General features: G+C 32.3%; 1 protein-coding gene and 1 long non-coding RNA gene across 2 annotated transcripts in view; one reads left to right on the plus strand and one right to left on the minus strand.

Moving 5' to 3' along the window:
* The window catches only part of LOC127181892 (zinc-alpha-2-glycoprotein), an 898,082-nt gene that overhangs the window by 575,499 nt on the left and 300,020 nt on the right, over nucleotides 1-22,563 (plus strand). The window lies entirely within an intron of this gene.
* The window catches only part of LOC127181897 (uncharacterized), a 40,414-nt gene continuing 18,821 nt past the window's right edge, over nucleotides 971-22,563 (minus strand). The window contains exon 4 of the long non-coding RNA XR_007829831.1: nucleotides 971-1,134. This is a non-coding gene — a long non-coding RNA (uncharacterized LOC127181897). The remainder of the gene's footprint in view (nucleotides 1,135-22,563) is intronic.

Genomic DNA, 22,563 nt, shown 5'->3' on the forward strand with positions numbered 1-22,563 from the left:
TATTTACAATTTATTTTAAAATATTGATATTTTCTTTTTAAATGTATTATTACATTTTATTTGCAATTTAATTAAAAATATTAATGTTTTATTTTTAAATGTATTATTACATTTTATTTTAAAAATATATTAATGTTTTGTTTTACAATGCATTATTTAATTTTATTTAAAATGTATTTTAAAATATATTAATGCTTTGTTTTAAAATGTTTTATTAAATTTTATTTAAAATTGTAAATAATAATTTAGTTATTTAGTTATAATAATTTATTTATAGTTTTAAAATATATTATTACATTTAATTTATAGTTTATGTAAAAACACTCCTGATATTAATATTTTATTTATTTCATTTACATTTTATTTACAGTTGTTATTTAGAGTTATAATAATTTAGTTATAGTTTTAAAATATATTATTACATTTAATTTACAATTCATTTTAAAATGTTCATGTTTTATTTTGAAATGTATTATTGCATTTCATTTGTAATTTAATTTAAAATATTAATGCTTTATTTTTAGAAGTATCATTATATTGTTTTTACAATTTATGTAACATTATATTAATGTTTTGTTTTACAATGCATTATTACATTTCATTTCAAATTGATATTAAAACATATTAACGGTTTGTAATAAATTGATGTTAAACTGCATAAGTTTTATAATTTCAATTAATTAGACTTGCTTTTTGATTAATAAAATGTAATTTAACCATTAAAAATTACAGAAGTATAGAAAAAATAAAATGGAATTTGGGAATAAAAATAAAACAGATTTCATAGGGTGTTTCCTTTTCTTTTTTTTTTACATAATATTTTTGTTCAGAAGTGTCAGTTTAGTATTTATAGAGTCACTAACATTCAATCAATGCTTTTAAAAAAGTAATCTGTTTGTCAACTTCTGACTCAACCAATCATGTGAGTTTGGGGGCGTGGCCTTCGTTTGACCTACCAATAGCAGATGAGAGGCGTGTCCGGGAAACATGTCAGTACTAGCGATGACCTTGCAGGTCTTGTACCTGTCCGAACATTAGACGAGCGAGTGTGTCGGTCTGCTCTCTGATGGGCAGCTGTCGCTGTGAATCTCCTGGAGCTTCGTCCCAGTGCTGAGCATCATGGCTTCTGCACACCTGCAGGGCACAAATCAAATGCATGTTTGACTTCATGAGGAGGTCTTTATGGTCTCTCACCTCTCTCTCTCTCTCTGATGTCTGAAGCCCCAGGAGCAAAGCCTTTGCCCCCTGCTTAAAGGTCAACAACCCCAGAGAGAAAGACAGAGAGAGAGAGAGATGGAGGAGTATGATTACTGAACAATATTAACACAACACACACTACAGAGTCCGTCCCCAAAAATGAATTCAGTATGGTGAATGAAGCTAAGAGAAATAATGAAAATAGTTGAGATAAAAATATGTAAATAATAAAACAGGTTTAATTCAGTACCAGAATAAAAATCTATAAATAAAACTATAATAAGCAGAAACCTATAAATATATTTAATTTAATACTAAAATAAAATAAACATATATACATACAAAAATAATAATAAATAGAAATGTATATATTTAAATCAATATCAAACTAAAAATGAAATAAAAACTGACAAATAAAAATAATAAATAGAAACGATTGCATACATTTCATTTGTTTATACAGATTTGAAATTATATAATAAAAATAAAACAGTAAACAGAAATGTAAAAATATATTTAATTCAATACTAAAATAAAATAAACATCTATAAATACAAAAAAACTAAAAATAGAAATGTATATATTTAAATCAATACCAAACTAAAAATGAAATAAAAAATAATAAATAGAAACGTTTACATAGATTTTATTCATTTACATAGATTTGTATTGATATAATAAAAATTAAATAAGAAAATGAAAAAAACAATAATAAACAAAATATATTTAATTCAATACTAAAGTAAACATCTATAAATACAAAAAAAAAAACTAAAAATAGAAATGTAAATATTTACATCAATACCAAACTAAAAATGTAATAAAAATTGAAAAATAAAAATAATAAATAGAAATGTTTACATAGATTTTATGTTTACATAGATTTGAATTGATATAATAAAAATGAAATAAAAAATGAAAAAAATAAAACAATAATAAACAGAAATGTATATATTTAATTCAATACTAAAATAAAACAAACATCTATAAATACAAAAAAAACTAAAAAAATAGAAATGTATACATTTAAATCAATACCAAATTAAAAATTTAATTGATTTAAAAAATAATAAATAGAAACGTTTACATAGATTTTATTTGTTTACATTGATTTGATTTAATAAAAATAAAATGAAAATAATAAATGTAAATTAAAAAATGTATTTGAATACCAAACTAAATGTAACAAAAATCTTACAAAAATCTAATTATCAAATAAAATCAAATGTATACCACATATATATATATATATATATATATAATATATTTCATTTAATGACAACATAAAAAAATCTATAAATAAAAAATGAATAGAAAAGTATGTTTAATGTAATATCAAAACTAAAATACAACACAAATCTATTAATTAAAAAAAAAAAAAAAAAAAAAAAAAAAAAAAAAAAATCTATAAATATATTTAAAAATTAATGCCAAAATAAAAATCTACAAATTAAAAACAAAAATAGAAATGTATATGTATTTTATTATTTTAATATTGGATATTTAAAATATGTAAGCATTTTAAAACTGGATTATTAAATCATTTGTAAATCTTATGCACATCACATAAGTCTAATAAGTGTTTTAAATGTCATTTATAAAGTTTAATTTCAGTGAAGATGCTCCCTTAGAAGAGTGCTACCTATGTAGATATGTAGGAAGGATTTGGAACAGAGCTGTTCTACACACACACGCACACACACACACACACACACACACGTCTTGTACAGTAATCCTCTTAATCTGTCATTAAAACACTCTTAATGTAAACCACATGATGTCTGACCGCATCCACAAACAGTGTAAGTCCAATTAACATCACATCCACGAATCCTGTTCATGTAATGTATTACAAAACTATATTTAAAGTATTAATAATGCTTTAAAATACACATTATAATGAGCTGTATGTTCTTTTGAGTAACTGAAAGCACTTCTATTATTTAAAAACAGCTTTAAAAACATAATATAATCATATAAATGTATTTATTTGAAATGAACTACACTCATGCTGAAGGAGGAACCTGAGCCCTATCTACAGACCAGAATATCACAGACACTCTTTTCACATCAGACAATAAAAAACCACCTAAAAACAGCAGCAAAGAAACTCTGAAGCCACACCATCTCCTCTGGTTTTGTGTTTCTGAGTTATCACTGATGCTGGATGTTTCTGTTATATGTGCGGTAAACACACACACACACAACACCCCAGAGCTGCTTTCACAGTAACTAACCACACACGCCGGCAAACGCTCCTCAACAAGCGCACGGGACAGAGAGAATAATCCAAAGGAACTGGCCTGATGTCCTTCCCTGATACCTCGTTCACACCGAGACCTGATCGACATGACAAGCTGTCCCTCCACACACACACACACACACACACGTGTTTAATACGGGACTCTGTGTGTGTGTGTGTTTGTGCTCTCGGTGATCTGCTGCCGTGCTGCAATCTGGCTCTGATCTCTGAGCTAAACCCTTTGACACAGAGTTTTTAATTAAAACTACATTATGATTAACCAGGCAGAAGCCCCCCCACCTGTCTCTCTCTCTCTCTGTCTGTCTGTCTCTCCATCGCACCGTTTCTGAGCAGGTCTGATTACGACTCTAACTATATGTGTGCATTATAGATGTGATGACCTGAATGTCTCATTCACCTGATTTCATTATGTTTTGTAATGAAGATTGTGATCAAGATCCCCGATCTGATCGTTTCAGTCTGATGATCTGAACAGTTTGAGTGACATTTCTCAGCCCAAACTGGTTGAAAGCGCAGTTCAACAAAGCAACATGCAACAAATTCAGCATAACCAGGTAGCCATATGCAAATAATTAACTTTTACCTCCGTAATCTATATAAAAGCTTTCATTAAAAAGCAAGCTGCACATTTCTGTGTGTACGTGTATATGTAACCACTGCTGAGAAGTGTTTAAAACATACGTGCACAGTTCAGATTAATAATAAACTTTACCCTCTTTATGTTGTTATGATGATTTGTGTTTATCTGCTTCTCCCATTTGCTCTTTTTACATTGACTATCTCTTTATATAGACTGATACAATCAGATACAACAATAATTCCTCACATATTTGTCATAATATATACAGATAAATTTGACATTCACTTCAGTGGTATGAGATGACTGGATGCTTTCAGCTGATTTCCTATTGAACTGTCATCACTCACGCTGGATCCGCTCCATTCAGTTCAAGCCATTCACTACCAAAAAACAATAAACTTGAAATGGTTTTAAAAAGCACGGCATAGTTTCAGAGCTTTTTGAATCTCTGAACCAATCAAATCATTGCGTCGCCAAATGATTCACTGTTTCGAAGCGTTCCATTTGGATTGCGTATCGAGAATCGAATCATTTAATTCGAGTCCTGATCTGAAATTATAGTTCGCGAATCGTTTCGCAAATTAAATGATTCGCAATTCATGCTCCGAGTCCTTATCTGAAATGATGGTTCGGGATTCAGATAGGGGTTTCGGAGCGCGGACAACGAATCATTTGAGTTCATTTAGAACTTAGGAGTGGGTTCGCGAATCTTTCTTTCTGATTTCTTTTTTTATTAAACAGTTGAAAACATCAAACCATTAAGGCAGTGCAGGTATAAAAACAAAACAAAGAAAAAAGAAAGTATACACATTTACAAAAAAAAAAATATATATATATATATAAAAAACCAATAAAAAACATAATATATATTATATATACACACTAACAACCATCCAAAGCATCCTAGCAACCTCCTAAATTCATGTTCAGAAGATATAACAACAGTCAATGTTGCATCATCATGTAAAGCAGCTCAGAGGAGCAAAAGAAAAAAAAAAAAAAATATATATATATATATACATACATTTATATATAGTATGAATATAGAGATAGGCCTACAGTCTTGACTACTTTAGGATTAAAAGAATTTTGTATAGTGTTAATGCACGTGTCTAGATTAACTTTGAGTAAAGGAAAGAGAGGTTTAGAGTTTAGAGTCTTTGTGTGTGATGTATGTTTTGGTCACTGTTTAAACCCCTTAAGGTGCTGCTAATGTTAACATCCTCCGCCAATGCAGCCTCTAGTCAACAAATGAATTACTTCATAATGATACAAAAACATGCACTATAGTATACTGTATACACAGTTTTGTTGTCTGTTTTAAATCTGTAGTGCAGTGTAGTTTCAGCTCGCTTAAAACGCTTTGGTGGACTCACGGCCTAACAACCACCCAGAATATGCTAACAATAAACCAAAACATTCTAGCAACACACTAACAACCATCCAAAGCAACCTAGCAACCTCCTATATTCATGTTCAGAAGATGTAACAACAGTCAATGTTGCATCATCATGTAAAGCAGCTCAGAGGAGCACACTTCAGCTCACTTCATCTTCACGTCTGTCAGAGCTGCTAAAAGCCACATCAGCCGTGTGAAGTGGGGTCAGAGGTCAGCAGGTTAAGGGTCACAAACAGACACTTCTCAGCCTTTTCAAACACCCAGAGCGACATAAAGTACCAGGAAACTTCATGGGAATGTATAAATAACAAAGGAGCAGATGCATTCATATATTCATCCATAACTACTGCTGACAGTGATGAAGACAAGAAGTGATTTGTCATCATCCCGATCTGAATATTCAGGAGTCAGATGAGGTTGATTATTCTTTGATGCGCTGTGAAACATTTGCTGCGCTTGCTTTCAGTCGTTTTAATTAAGCAACACTGTTTTAAAGACAAACCGCGTGACGCGTTTCGTCCTGAAAGAGAAAACAGATGCAGCACGCGGAGCTCGAGCTGGAGGTGTGAAGAAACGCAGTCCTGTAGAAGAACAGCGTTCTCGCTCTGTCTTACACTCCCTCTGACAGCAGTGTGTGTGTGTGCGCGTGTGTGCGCCTCCAGCACCACTGGTCTCACTCAGGTACGTTTACCTTCACAAATACACTGCTACGTGTACGTGAATCGCTGTTCAAATCAGCATCATCTGTTTTATAGAACTCAGTTTACTGGTGTTTCAGGTAAGTCTGCTAGAAACTGATCTATTTACACATGACTTTACTTTTAACTAATCCACATTTGCTAAATTCATATATACAAAAATATTCCACAGCACATCTTCTTGTAAACATTAGTACCATTTTTGTTACTTTTTAACTGAAAATTTAGAAACTTTAAAAAGCCTTTATTTTATTATTATTATTTTTCATATTTTTAATTTTAATTATAATTGAAATTAAAATAAAACCAATTTTTATTATGTCTTTACTATACATTTTCATTAAATCAAAGACTTTTAATGGTTTTAAATATTTTTTCTGAAAATATTTTTTTTTACATTTGATAAACTTTAAAAAACCTTTATTTTGTTTTTTCATATGTTTAATTTTACCTTTATTTAATTATAATTTTAATTAAAATAAAACCTTTGCCATTTTTTTTTATTTTGTCTTTAATTACTATAAATTCTCATTACATCAAATACTTTTAATGGTTTTAAACATTAAGAAGTCTTTTATTTTTCTATTACTCTAAGTATTATAACTATAAAGTATTTTGTATTTATTATATGATTATATATAAAGTATTTTTAATGTTTTTAGACTTGAAAAAAGCCTTTATTATATTTTGACTTTAATGAAAATAAATTTGAGTGTTTCATTTATTTTTATTTTCATTTTTATTAAATTGTAAGCATTGGCACAATTTTATTTTTTATTAATTTCCTTTTTTAATGAAAATAAAGTGTTCTTAAAGTTGATAAACTTTAAAAACCTTTATTATAACCATAAAGAATTTTGTATTTATTAAATGATTATTTTTTTGTTTAAATGAGTATTTTTTTGTTTTTAGACTTAAAAGGCCTTTATTATATTGATTTTAATTAAAATAAATGTTTTATTTATTTTCATTTCATCTTGATTTAATTATAATTTTATTTAAAATAAGAGCTTTTTAACTGTTTTTTAAAATGTTAGACTTTTAATAGTTCATAAACATTTTAAAGCATTTATCTTGTTTTCCTTTTAATTTAATCATTCATATTTGTAATTTAAAATAACGTATAAAACATTTTAATGTGTATACCAGGAAACAAGCAATGAAACAGATTCATTAACAGCATTGAAATATTTGTGGCATTATCCAGAATTTCTGTTCATAAATATTCATAAAATGCAAAGTCCTGGTGTTAAAATCTTATTGGATGTAAAACAGCCCATTTAAAACAGCTGAAATACCTACTGTGATTATTATTTATAAACGTCACTATTTATTAAAAACTTGCACATTTTACTGTTGCAGTAATTTAATAAAATCTATCAGTTACTTAAGGCAGTGCATTACAGCAATTTACCACAGTTAAGAGAGGTTAACCTGAACTAAAAACTTTTAAAATCTCCAACTGTGGTAAGGCCCACAAATGGTGTTATTCTACACTGTGCTTTAAACAGATATAAAACACGTCTGTCACTAACGCTGTGACAAATAAAAACACAGATCTGTGAATTTCTAGACTCCCGTGATTCAAAATCCTGATTTGTCCTCAATCTGTTGTGTGCAGAATCTTCCGCCGCACACAAACGCAGCGATACGAGGCACAGGAGCGAGCGCTGAGCGGCCGCTGGGCTCGGCCAGGCATGATGCCATCAGCTCCAGCTTCACGTTGGCACGGCTCCTTCGCCCTTGCCCTTGCCCTGTCGATGCCAGCCGAAGGCACAGGGTGGCACCTTGGCCGAGCTGCCCAATGGTCCAGCTAATCATATGCATCTCTGTAGGGCAGATCAGGCCACCCTGAGAGACGCCAGCAGACAGTCGAGCAGATACTACAAACACTCCAAATATGACACCGTTTGGAGGGGAAGGAAGATCGGATGACCGCCTAAAGCTCTGTTCTGCTCCATTCTTTTCATATTCTTTGGCCTTTTGTTTAGTTTGTGGTATTTGTCAAGTCAAAACATCTGAGTGTGACATTCATCCACCTCAAACACCATTGCAATCACTAAAACACCATGTCAACCACTCGGATTACCCTATAATCACCCAAACCACTCTACCAACTACCCAGATTACTACCCAGAACATTGTAGCAACCTCCTTAAACACCCTAACAACCACCTAAAATATCTTAACAACACCATAGCAACCACTTTGAAACCACCCAGATCACCCTATTAACCCAGAATATCATAGTAACTGCTCAAAACACGATAGCAAAAACACTAAACTCCCTAGCAACCACCAAAACATTCTATCAGCACCCTAGCAATGACCCAGACTAAAACACTCATGTAAGCAACCAGAATACCCTAGCAACCATGCAAAACATCATAGCAACACTCAACTAAGCAACCGCAATCCCCTAGTAACCACCCAATACGGCTTAGCAACCACCCAGTATACCCTAGTTACCAAAGTATGCTAGCAACACCCTAGCAACTACCCAAACATCCTAGCAACACACTGTAAAAAATAAAAAAGCACAATTTGTTGAGTCAGCCTAAAATAATTTGTTACCCTACTGCCTTAAAATTTTAAGTTCAATCAATTCAAATAAGTTTAGTCAACTTGAAATGTTAAGTTGTACCAAGTAACAACTTAGATATTTGTGTTTGCTGAATTTAACAGATGGGTAAGTAACCCAGCTGCCTTAAAATTTTAAGTTGATTCAAATCAAATATCTAAGTTGTCACTTAGTATAATTTAACATTTCAAGTTGAATAAACTTTTTTTTTGCGTTGAACGAACTTAAAATTTTAAGGCAGCCAGGTTACAAATTATTTTAAGTTGACTCAACAAATAGTTTTTTACGGTGCACCCTAGAAATGACCCAGATCAACCACAACACCATACTGGCAACAGGTCTATCCCTTGTTCTTTTATTAAACAAACTAAATGGTCTTATGTTATTTATGTTATTTATCTTATTTACACGACAACATGTCATTTCTATAATTATAATTTATAGTCTATAATTCCTGCTCCATGAAAATCATATCATAGTGTACACACACAGAAACTTCACAGCAACCTGTCAAAATAAAAGTACGGGTTAACGTGTAATAGAAATATATTACTCTTGTATTACTTTTGTACAGTATAATGTACATCTTCATATATTTCTATTTCTGGCCATTTAATAAAATAATAAAAATAAATATTACAACCAGATTAACCACTTAATTGCAGAAAAAAATTCTACAATTATTATTAAAACTTTTTTGACAGAACTTCCACACAAATTTTCTTCCATGTCTTAATTTTAACAGTAAACCTCTGTTTGCCAAAAAAAATAAATAAAAGTGTTTAATTTTCATTTGATTAAAAATAAATAAATGTTTAATGCCTTCATTTGATTAACAGAAAAAATAAAACACAAAATTTCTGAAAAAAAAAGAAAGAAAAAGATTGTAGGGTCCTATTGTTCAAAATGTTAAAATTGATTTATTTTTTTTTTAATTTATTTTTTTTTTCACTGAAATAAATGTTTTTGTTATTATACAGAGAGTAAAGTACCAAAAAAAGTACCGTTGGGTACTGGCACCTGCCTCATCCATCCCCCACCCCACCCCCCCAAAGCTGTGAACCTAGGGGAAACACTGCAATACCCTAGTAACCACCTTAAACAGTTTAGCAACCACCCAGTATACAATAGTAACCACCCAAGTAACCACCCAAAACACAATAGAAAGCATCAAGAATACCATTGTTATCACCCAAACACCCTAGCAACCACTCAGAATACCCTAGCAACCACCCAAAACATCCTAGCAACACCCTAACAATGACCCAGACATCATAGTAACCACCCAACACCCTATTAAATTTATTGTAGTAACCACCCAAAACAGTTTAGAAACTATTCAGCACACCCTAGTAAGGACCCGAGTGTCCTAGTAACACCCTAGAAACTATCCACAACACCCTAGCAATGGCCCAAGTCAGCATCCATCCAGAATACCCTAGTAATCAACCCAAACATCCTAGCAACACTCTAGCAACCACCCAAAACATTCTAGCAACACCCTAGCAACCACCCAGATCATAGTAACCACCCATAACCCACTAGAAAGCAACTAAAATACCCTTGTTATCACCCAAACACCCTAGCAACCACCCAGAATACCCTAGCAACATCCTAGCAACACCCTAGCAATGACCCAGACATCATAGTAACCACCCAACACCCTATTAAGTAAACACAATACTGTAGTAACCACCCAAAACAGTTTAGAAACTATTCAGCATACCCTAGTTAGCACCCAAGTGTCCTAGTAACACCCTAGAAACTATCCACAACATCCTAGCAACACCCTAGCAATGGCCCAAGTCAGCATCCATTCAGAATACCCTAGTAATCAACAAAAACATACTAGCAACACTCTAGCAACCACCCAAAACATCCTAGTATCACCCTTCAACCACCCAGATAATAGTAACCACCCAAAACACACTCGAAAACATCTAGAATACCCTTGTTATCACTCAAACACCCTAGCAACCACCCAAAACATCCTAGCAACACCCTAGCAAGGACCCAAACATCATAGTAACCACCCAACACCCTATTAAGTAAACACAATACTGTAGTAACCACCCAAAACAATTTAGAAACTATTGAGCATACCCTAGTAAGCACCCAGGTGTCCTAGTAACACCCTAGAAACTCTCCCCAACATCCAGAATACTCTAGTAATCAACCAAAACATCATAGCAACACTCTAGCAACCACTCAAAACATCATAGCAACACCCTAGAAACCACCCAGTTCATAGTAACCACCCAAAACTCACTAGAAAGCAACAAGAATACCCTTGTTATCACCCATACACCCTAGCAACCACCCAGAGCACCTATTAACCACCCAGAATACCCTAGCAACACCCTAGCAACCACCAAAAACATCCTAGCAACACCCTAGCAATCATAGTAACCACCCAACACCCTATTAAGTAAACACAATACTTTAGTAACCACTTAAAACAACTTGGCAACCACTCAAAATATTCTAGTAACCATCCAAAACATCCTAGCAACACCCTAGCAACCACACAAAACATCCTAAAACCCCCTAGCGTCATAGAACATAGAAACAGTTGAAGCTGTCGTCATTAAATTTTTCAGAGCTACTAAAAGCCACATCAACTGTGCGAAGTGGGGTCAGAGGTCAGCAACTCTGTATTTGTGAGGTTTAAAGGTCACGAACAGACACTGTTCAGTTGTAATCATGGATTCGAGCATCCGTAGACTGTACTACAAACAGTTTTACATAGAAACAATTTATGTAAGATCTGAGTAAACGTGTGCATGTGTGTGTGTGTGTGTGTGTGTTACAGGTGGACGTTCTGATGAAGCATCTGTTGTCTGTACAGATGAGTGACCCACAGCGGGACGGACACACCTTACACAGGAGGTGTGTGTGTGAGTGTGTGTGTCGTAACCTTGTGTCTCTCAAAGTCAAGTGCTTTCAGATTGAAGTTCACCTTCACTGGTCTGAGGTCAGTGTGATCAGTCTGTCTGTCTGTGTGCTTCAGTCTGTCTCTCTCTCTTGTAATGGTCTCATCTGATACAGGAAGAGGAAACTGCAGGCTGGAAAAAGGAAACTGAGGAATGTAGAGCACATGCGACACTTTGGCTGTGAGCCATACTTGTCCTGTCTGTCTGTGTCTCTGTCTGTCTCGCTCTCTGACTGTAAACCCTCATCCGCTCTGATCTGTCTAACCTTTCCTCGAGCTGCCGGGAGAGCCGTCGCTGTCAGCCGTGATGCTGCGGTCCTGATGCTGTGACATGAAGGCTCTTCGAAGGCTCATTGTGATCACACTCACCTGTGCGTGTGAGACGCAGACACGAGAAACAGCGAGATTAGATCTACTGCGGTGGTCTGTGGTGTTTTCACAGCTAAACACATATTTTTCCATGCAAACGCTAAATATTGACTGTAATACATCCAGCTGTAAATCTACTGCTGGCTCTGGATAAAAAAATAATAATTAAAAAAAATAAATAAATAAAATAAAATACAATTTTAATCAAATAAAATAATTACACACATAAAAAAACAATATTTTAATTAATTTAATGGAACAAAATGAAAATAAAACTTTAATAAAATAAATAAGAAGAAATTAAAACTATTTTAATGAATAAATGAAATACAACAATGTAAAATTTTAAATAAATAAATAAACAGATAAATGAAATGGAAAAAAATAATCGTGCATGTGTATTTATGAACTACGTTTTGCATTTGTGAATTGTAGGGCTGCACAATTAATTATTTTTTAATCTTGATCATGATTTCTTCTCTCAATGAATTAAATAAATAAATACTGTTTTACCAAAATACACTGACCTGAAATAAACACACAAAAATAAAATAAAAGATATAAATAATAATATAATAAAACAAAAATGTAATTAATTAATTAACTGTACTGTTTTCAAGGAAACCGAAATAAACACATTCAACAAAAGAAATTCAAGTAAAACATAAACATGGATAAAAATTCTTATAAAAATGATAACATAAAAACATAAAAAAATGTATTTTAATAACTAAATACTTAAATAGATAATTTAAGAAATTAATAAAATTGTCCTATTTGCCAAAGAGAACTTAAATAAATACATAAAAATAAATGAAATAAATTACATTAAATTAAATTAAAATAATAAATTATAATGAAATAAAATTTCATGTATGGTTCAAAGATGAAAGATGGTGTAATACTGCTTTAAATTGTTGTTTTTCTAAAAAAAATATTAAAAAGTTTTCTGTTTAATTTAATTGCATTTTTGTTTTTGTTTTTCTGAGCAAAAAATAAATATCATACATTTTTCCCTAATTTACAGAGGACACCCACCTAAATGTCATTCAGTGTAACAATTTTGTCAGGCATATTTCCAACAAAAATCTATTTATGACATATTAAAAAAACAAATTACTTTCACCCCAAATACTAATTGTACATTTTTTAATTTTACATATTTCACTCATTTAAAAACACACTAAAATTTAATATGCTCCCTTATTCTTTTACATATTTTAATATGTACAACTCAGAATAAATATGTTATTTGAATTTTTACATAAATATTGTGTTACACTGAATGACAATGTAACATTATTTCAAGCAAATTTTGATATTTTATTTTCCAAAAACGTATTTGAAACCTTTAAAGTAGACACTTTATTTACATTTAATGAGCTTTGAACATAAAATCACTTTTGTGAATTTCTTTTGACGTGGACATCTTAATGTTTTTGACCCATATATATATACTGTATGCCACAAAGAACATACAGCAACTGTGCTTTTGCATTGCCAAAACAGAACAAAATAAAACCAAACAGAATGCTTATATTTCCTAAAGCTCAGCTCTAAAAGTGAACAGCAAAGTTTCCTCAGCAGCACGAGCGTGAGCGCGTGACGGGTCGTGAAGCTGCCGGTTTGCTCATCTGGAGCTAAAGAGCAGAAAGCGGCGCTCATGACATCAGCCAATCACAGCTAAACGTCCCCCTGAGGTCCATGAGTGCAAACGCCCTGAGAGACGAACCCCCGCCCCGCCCTCCCCCAAACTTGAACTTGTGCCCCCTGCCCCAGATTTGACCCCTCGCTCACACACACACACACACGCACGCACGCATGGCCTCTTCTCCAGTGCCGTCCCACTGAAGTGAGAAAATAAGACATCGTATCTATTAACACATCCCGTCTGGGAGCGTGTGCGGATAAAAAACAGAACAGAGTGGAAAAAACGGCGGACTGACCGGACGGATGGTGGACGGAGAGGTGAGAGAGACGGTCGCCGCGGTAACAAGCCGCATCTCTGTTCAAACATGTGGAGGTGAAAATCTCACACGCACTCATATCACACATCGATCGCTCCGATTGATCCACACACACAAGCTGATCGATAGAGAGGAATCTGTCTGGGCATGAAGACCAGAACAAAGGAACAGTGTGTGTGTGAGAGAGAAGCTCAAAACTAATACCTCGCGTCCTAAAGCAATCCACTGACACATTAGCGATTGTGAATATTGTTGTGTTTTTGCGTGTTTGTGTCGCACATGAACTGGTGCGCGGGAAATAATTGGGCTGATTTCGGGCAGCGTCTAACGCTGGATGTGTTTCTGTAACGAGTTGAACTCGTTATCACGGCGAACCTTAATTACTGTGTTCTTACAGCATCTGAAGGCTGCGTGAGACTGTCTGTGCCCACACACACACGAGATGTGCTTTTTTGCAGCGCACAATTACACAAACATGTGAAATTTGATAGGAATTAATTGAAAAAAATTCCCTGAATAGAACTGAAACACATGCAGCACAGACTTTGTATTTATTACCATTTAGATTTTAGATTTTAGACTATTAGGTGAAAATAGACAGGCTTGTTTTCACCACAAAATAAAAAAAGGTAATTGTGACTTTTTAATCTCACAATTCAGATTTTTTCTTGGAATTCTGAAAGAAAAGGTCAGAATTCTAAACTCTAAATTCAAAATTCGAAAATTCGAAAATTAGAATTCTGAGGAAAAAAGTCAGAATTGTGAGATATAAAAAAGGTAGCTTAAGTTTATATCTTACAATTCAGATTTTTTTTCTCCGCATTTTGAATTTACATCCTGTAATTCTAACTTTATATCTTTTTAACTCATAATTTAGAATTTTTCCATGCAATTCTGAGGGAAGACACATAGTTGCAAGATGTAAACTCAGAATTCCGGGACATAAATTCACAATTTATAGTTTATATATTAGAATTCTAACTTTTTTCACCGAATTTTGAGCTAAAAAGTCACAAATACCTTGTTTTAACCTCATTGTGAAAACAGGCTTCCATAGTTTTGACTGATTTACTTGATCAGCATTTATTGTACTTGCAATTCAATTCTTTAATGGAGGAAAAAGTCTGATCTGATCATTTTTAAAGAGAAAAAATATTGTTCTTGGCTATAAATGACATGTCATTCCACAAAAGATTATTTTATAATGGAAAAAAGATTCTTTAGAATTCTTTACGCTAAGAAAACAATGGTTTTCTTTAACAAGTGTTCACCGAAAGGCTCTTCAAGCCTTTTTTTTTAAAGAGTGTATTCTCTTTAAATATGGGTAAATTTTATAAGAACTGGTCAAAATGGTTAATACACATGAAAATAGATAGTACATAGAAGTGCTTTGTAGTGAATATGCCCCCCCCCCACACCCCCCACTCCCCCCACTCCTTTTTTCCTTGCTCCATATGTGAAGTATTTACGTAATGTAAATACACTGAATGGACTGAATGGTATGGACTTAAACTGACTGCTTGAAATAACTTTCAAGTTATTTATTCATTTATTTATTTTTTATCATACCTCTTTCCTTTCGTGCGTGTAGGGAAGGGGGCTATTGGGAGAGTAACCCCCGATTATGAAAATGACTATATTCTGTAAGAAGGATACAAGAATGTGATGTCTCTGGTGACCTGTCTGTTCTTTTTTTTTTTTTTTTTTTCCCCTTGTTTGTTTTTTGTATTTCAAAGTTACATTAAAAGAAACAAAAAATAAAAGTAAAAAAAAAAGAGTGTATTCTCTTATTTGATATTTCTGCACTTTAAACACTAACATTCAAGCTTAAACCATCCTGGGTTGAAAAAAAACATGTTTTGCAAGAGAAATTTCTTGAAAACATAATTTTTTTCAAGTTATAATGATTTACACTACCAGTAAAAGGTTTTTGAACAGTAAGATTTTTAATGTTTTTAAAGAAGTCTCTGCTTATCAAGCCTGCATTTATTTAATCCAAAGTACAGCAAAAAACGTTAAAAAATTTAAATATTTTTGCATTTTAAAATATCTGTTTTCTATGTGAATATATGTTAAAATGCAAATTATTCCTGTGATTTCAAAGCTGATTTTTTTAGCATCATTACTCCAGTCACATGATCCTTCAGAAATTATTCAAACATTTTGATTTGCTGCACAAAAAACATTAATTATTATTATTATGTTGAAAACAGCTGAGTGGAATTTTTTCAGGCTTCTTTGATGAATAGCTAAATAAAATATAATAAATAAATAAAATAAAATTGCTAAATAAAAGTATTAATTTCTACCAAAAGCTTTTGCATAATATTACAAAAGCTTTTTATTTCTGATAAATTTGGATCTTTCTATTCATTAAAGAATCCAGATAAAATGTAGTCAGCTGTTTTAAATATCGATAATAATAAAAATAAAGATGTTAACAGAAAATCAGAATATTAGACTGATTTCTAAAGGATCATGTGACACTGAAGACTGGAGTAATGATGCTGAAAATTCAGCTCTGGAATCACAGGAATAAATTACATTTACATAAATATATTCAAATAGAAAGTAATTATTTATGAATAGTAAAAACATTTCAAAATTTTACTGTTTTCCTGTACTTTGGATCAAGCAGAAGAGCAGAAGAGACTTCTTTAAAAACATTAAAAATCTTACTGTTCAAAAACATTTGACTGGTAGTGTATGACAAAAAAAGTGAAGTAATTTCAGTGAAGTCAGTGAAAGGTCTGAAATAATTTCTTTAGGATTTGACCCGGAAGTAGTTGATAAAACAGCTCTTGGAGTTTGGCAACCATTGTTCACAAAACCTGTAGATAACATGAATTTTGAGGGACTCGTGTCTCTATGGTGGTTTGTATACTCTGGGCCTCAAGTTACCATAAAAAAGCTTTTATTGAAAGTTGCAATGCAATAAACATAAAATGCTTCATTTCTCAAACACTTGCAACAGCGAGGTCACAAGTTTGATTCTCAGGAAATGCATGAACTGATCAAATTAAAACCTTGAATGCAATGAAAGTCACTTTGCATTAAAGCATCCGCCAAACGCATGAATCTAAAACGTTAAAATGAACTGAAATGCTGTCATTTCCTCAGAATGACCCAGTTACTAAAATACCGCCGATAATTATGCATCAAGACGAATTTGTGCACAGATTGCAAAGATCATCTTCAAAAACAGAAAAGCTTGAGATGTCACAGACGTAGTTGCACGTTCTGTAAGTCAGTGTGAGTTTTGTGCAGCGGAGGCTTGATTTCTCAATAGAAAGTTAATTAATAAGACTAACGAGGCTGTCTAAACATGTCTCCGGCTCTCTCGCGTCGAGCGCGCAACTCTGAAACACGCAAACGCATGACACGTATAGAGAGCGGCTCCATTTCCACCATGCATTTATGCATACACAGACTTCCCCCTTTGAGAATTCATTACCATGCACGCACACACACACGCGCACGCGCGCACAAACACGCTCGTTACCCGGAATATCACACACGACATTTACAGGTGTTAAAAGATACATATTAAAAATACAGCGCGAAATTCCTCTGATAAGAGAGTGTCTTCCAACTCGCCTGCTCTGAACGACAGGGAGAGAGAGAGAATTCTCTGCGCGAGTCGTCTGGATTTTTGGCCGTGTTTGTTAAAGCGAGTCGAGTCTTAAGAGAAAGTGCTAAAATATACAGTGAGAGAAAGTGAGAGGAGTGATCTGGGGGGGCGGGGGAGGGGGGGGGTGGAGAGAGAGAAAGAAAGAGACAGAAACGCACAAACATGAGATCAGGCTGCTCAGGACCAGCTGATCAACGTCCAGAGAACGTTTCAGCAACCTCTGCACAACAAAACAACTGCAGCCCACGCCAGCTGCTGTCAGGGGCTTTAAATATAGTCTGAGAGGCAATATTTGTCTTCAGAAGTGAGTTAAATCGGATCCTTAAGGTCTGATAAATTACAGAATGCTTACTTGATTATATGAGCATGTTTCCAAATGTAAAAATAATCAAATGAAGTGTATAAAGTTAAAATAATAATAATAATAATAATATTAATGTTTAAAAAAAATGAAAAAAGAAAGAAAATTAAGTTTTTAATACATTAAATTTAAAAATATAAAATAATAAAAATATAAAATATCATTATATATTATAAAATATTATGCATAAAATATTTATTATAAATTATACTGGGTCTTTAGTTATTGTAAATAACTAGTTTTTGATATGTGCTATTGGCATGACTAAATATATGTATGTAAAAAAATTACAAATAAATATATTTTATTATAGTTTGGGTCTGTAGTCAGTGTAAATAACTTCACATGAAGACAACTGAGGTCTATAATATGTGCTTGTTTAAAAATGTATTTGCAATAAAATAAAATGAAATATTTTTTTTTTTAAAAAGTAAATTAAAAAATAAAATTAAAAATATTTTAGTCAGTACAATGACATGTGGTTGTTTATAGAACAGAACAAATGTGTGTGTAAAATAAATAAAAAAAAGGTAAATAAATAAATAAAAATAAATAAATAAAAAAAGTTTCTATTATAGTTTAATTCTGTAGTCAGTGTAAAACTTCACAAAGACAATTTAGGTCCATAATATCTGCTTGTTTAAAAATGTATTAGCAAAAAATCTAATAAAACAAAATGAAATTAAATAAAATAAAATAAAATAAAAAATATTTTTGATTATAGCTTGTATCTGTAGTTGGTGTAATAACATGTGCTTGTTTATAGAACTAAATAAATGTATGTGTAAAATAAATAAATAAATAAATAGTTTCTATTATAGTTTGGTTCTGTAGTCAGCGTAAATAACTTCACATAAAAACAACTGAGGTCTATAACGTGTGCTTGTTTAAAAAATGTAATAAAATGAAATGAAATAAAATAAAAAATAAAATAAAAAATGTATAGTTTGTGTCTGTAGTCATTGTAATGATATGTGCTTGTTTATAGAAATAAATAAATGTATGTGTAAAAAAATAAAAATAATTTCTATTATAGTTTGGGTCTGTAGTCAGTGTAAATAACTTCATATAAAGACAACTAAGGTGTATAATATGTGCTTGTTTAAAATGTATTTGTAATAAAATAAAATTAAATTAAATATAATTTTTTATTATAGTTGGTGTATCTAGTTAGTGTAATGATCTGTGCTTTTTTATAGAACTAAATAATGTGTGTAAAATAAATAAATAAATAAATTAGGGCTGTAAAACGATTAATCACATACAAAAGTTTGAGTTTGCCTGATATATGTGTGTACTGTATAATTATTGTGAATAAATATATATAAACACATTCATGTGTATATTTAAGAATATATGTATATTTATGAGTCTATGTATTTATTATAATTTTATTATACTATATTATATATAAATAAAATATTTTATACATAAATAACATTTCTCTTAAATATATACATTAATTTGTGTGTATTCATATATACATAATAAATACACAGTACACACACATATATTAGGCAAACTCAAACTTTTATTTTGTATGCAATTAATCTAAAAAAAATACATAAATAAATAGTTTCTATTATAGTTTGGGTCTTTAGTTTAAATAACTTTACATAAAAAAAAAAAAAATAGATGTGTGTAAAATTAATTCATTATTTTTATTTATAGTTTGGATCTGTAGTCAGTGTAAATAATTTAAACTCAGTTGAAATCTATGGAAATTAAATAACTAACCCGGGGTTTCACAGTCAGGGCTTGAGCCTAGTCCCAGACTAAAATAAGTCGAGATGCACACCAGTAATTTCTAAAAATTACTCTAAAAACTACGGCCTAACCTGGCTTAGTCTACGCCCTGTCTGTGAAACCAGGCCTAAATGTAAAAATGATCTGAGCTGCTCTACATTCATTATTTATTTATTTATTTATTTATTGATTGATTCAGCAGCTGTATAATTCTTTATTTAATTAGGGGAAATACATATTTATAATACATAAACATAAATATGTAAAACATGCCAGATTTAGCCAAATCGGTTCATTTTCATCCGCAGCTCCAAGCTGTTTCTATTTGTCATCTATGTCTGTTAACTATTAATTTTTCATTTCGCCTAAAGAATTTTAGCTGATAATTTCCATTAAGTTTCCTTAGACAAACTTGTGAGCCAAACGTCGTCACGGCATTTGTGACTGAGCCGAGTTTTGAGTCTAATTCACTCACTATGAAAACGGCCTCATCAATACAGACAGAACTAAAGCAATCAATCCTCTTTAAATCCCCATCAAACTGCCATGTTCTCCTCTACCTCCTCAATCAGGCCTTCATTAATTTTCCACCTCCAGTCTTTCTGCTCGGCCCGCTTCTCCTTCAGCGAACTAATGGAGCAGAAAAGCAAACAGAAAGCACAACAAACGCTGAATAGAAAGAGCCACCGCTGGGCCGCTCTCAACACATTCAATGCGTCGTTCTCTGAGGATCCGCGCCTCGCTTTAACCTTCACCAGCTCTCTCTTGTGCTCGGCCCTCCCCCTCATGTTAACTACAGGGGCCCAGAGGCTATGCTAATTAATGGCCCCGCTCTCGGGCCCCTGGACCAGTCCGAGATCCAGTGTAATGAACGGATTAAGTGGCTGTATTAAGACCTATTTAACCTCCAGCACTTGCCCTGTTTCAATACGTATTAAAGAGCTCTTTAAAGCGAGTGGCGGTCTCAATTAAGACACACAAAGGCTAACATGCAGAAAGCCGTGTCGGGGTGGGGGGGCTTAGCATCTGCCCAAAACGCACAGAGAGAGAGCGAGAGAGATGCGCTGTGGCCTGCGGCGATGACATCAGCAAACAAGGGTCAGAAACAACCTGCATTCGTTTGCATGTGAATGCATGGCTGCATAAAGATCTTCATGACTAACCTCATGTCTACTAGTCTAAGTCAAGCAATTTAATCATTTTATTGCCATTAGATTTAAATTAGATTAGTTAAATGAGAATTTAGGATAGCACTTTATAATAAGGTCTCATTTGTTTACATGCAGGCAACTAACAAACTAACAATGAGCAATATTGCAGCATTTATTAACATTTCTTAATGTTAGTTAATAATGTTACAACTTTTGATATTAAAAATTATTTACTACATGTAATGTTTACTGCTAAAATTTGTTGAGTCAACTTAAAATAATTTGTAACCTGGCTGCCTTAAAATTTTAAGTTCAGTCAACTCAAAAAAAAAAACATTCAACTTGAAATGTTAAATTATACTAAGTGACAACTTAGATATTTGAGTTGAATCAACTTCAAATTTTAAGGCAGCTGGGTTACTTACCCATCTGTTAAGTTTAGCAAACACAAATATCTAAGTTGTTACTTAGTACAACTTAACATTTCAAGTTGACTAAACTTATTTTAGTTGACTGAACTTAAAATTTTAAGGCAGCAGGGTAACAAATTATTTTAAGCTGACTCAACAAATTGTGTTTTTTATTTTTTACAGTGTAGTTCTAAAACTAGTACTAATGGCCGAAACAATCTTTGATGACACATCAAAGGGATCTTTATAGACAATTTGATCTTTACTAGATGCTTATTGTCATTAAACAAACACAACTAAATTAGTTAAAACTATGGACTAGTTCTAATATCAGTTCTAATACTGGTTAACTCTAATACTAGTATGACAAAGAAAATCTGGAATATTTTTACATAATAAGACAAGACAGATGCATATTGTCATTGTACGAATAGTTAAAACAACAAGATTACTGCTAATACTAGTTCCAGTACTGGTCATTTCTAATACTAGTGCTCAAATTTAGATTTTTTGGGATGCATACTAAACTAGTCGAGACAGATGGATATTATCATTGCACAAACACAACAAAATTCGTTAAAAGAAAAAGATTAGCGCTAATGTGAATTCCAATACTAGTCAGTTGTAGTACTAGCACTAAAACTAGTACTAATGGCAAAAGACAACCTGGGATCTTTATACATAATTTGATTTTTACTAGTCAAGTCAAGACAGATGCCTGACAAACTCTAATACTAGTTAGTTCTGCTACTAGTACAAAACAGCCTAAGATCTTTTTATGCAATGTGATCAGCCAACAAGAATCAGAAACAACCTGCATGCATTTGCATGTGAATACATGGCTGCATGAAGATCTTCATGACTAATCTCATCTCTACTAGTCGAGTCAAGCCACTCAATCACTTTAATGCCATTGTACAACTGCAATAACATTAGTTAAATGAGAATTTAGGATAACACTTTATAATAAGGTCTCTATTGTTTACATGCATGCAACTAACAAACTAACAATGAGCAATATTGCAGCATTTGTTAACCTTTCTTAATGTTAGTTAATAATTTCAAAGATACAACTTTTGATCTTAAAAATTATTTACTACATGTAATGTTTACTGCTAAACAAGTAGGATCTAATATAACACTAGTTCTAAAACCAGTACTATGGCCAAAACAATCTTTGATGATACATCTTTATAGACAATTTGATCTTTACTAGATGCTTATTGTCATTAAACAAACACAACTACATTAATTAAAACTATGGATTATTTCTAAAAC

Source organism: Labeo rohita, chromosome 19 (genome assembly GCF_022985175.1).
Source record: "Labeo rohita strain BAU-BD-2019 chromosome 19, IGBB_LRoh.1.0, whole genome shotgun sequence".
In the NCBI taxonomy this organism is placed as follows: Eukaryota; Metazoa; Chordata; class Actinopteri; order Cypriniformes; family Cyprinidae; genus Labeo; species Labeo rohita.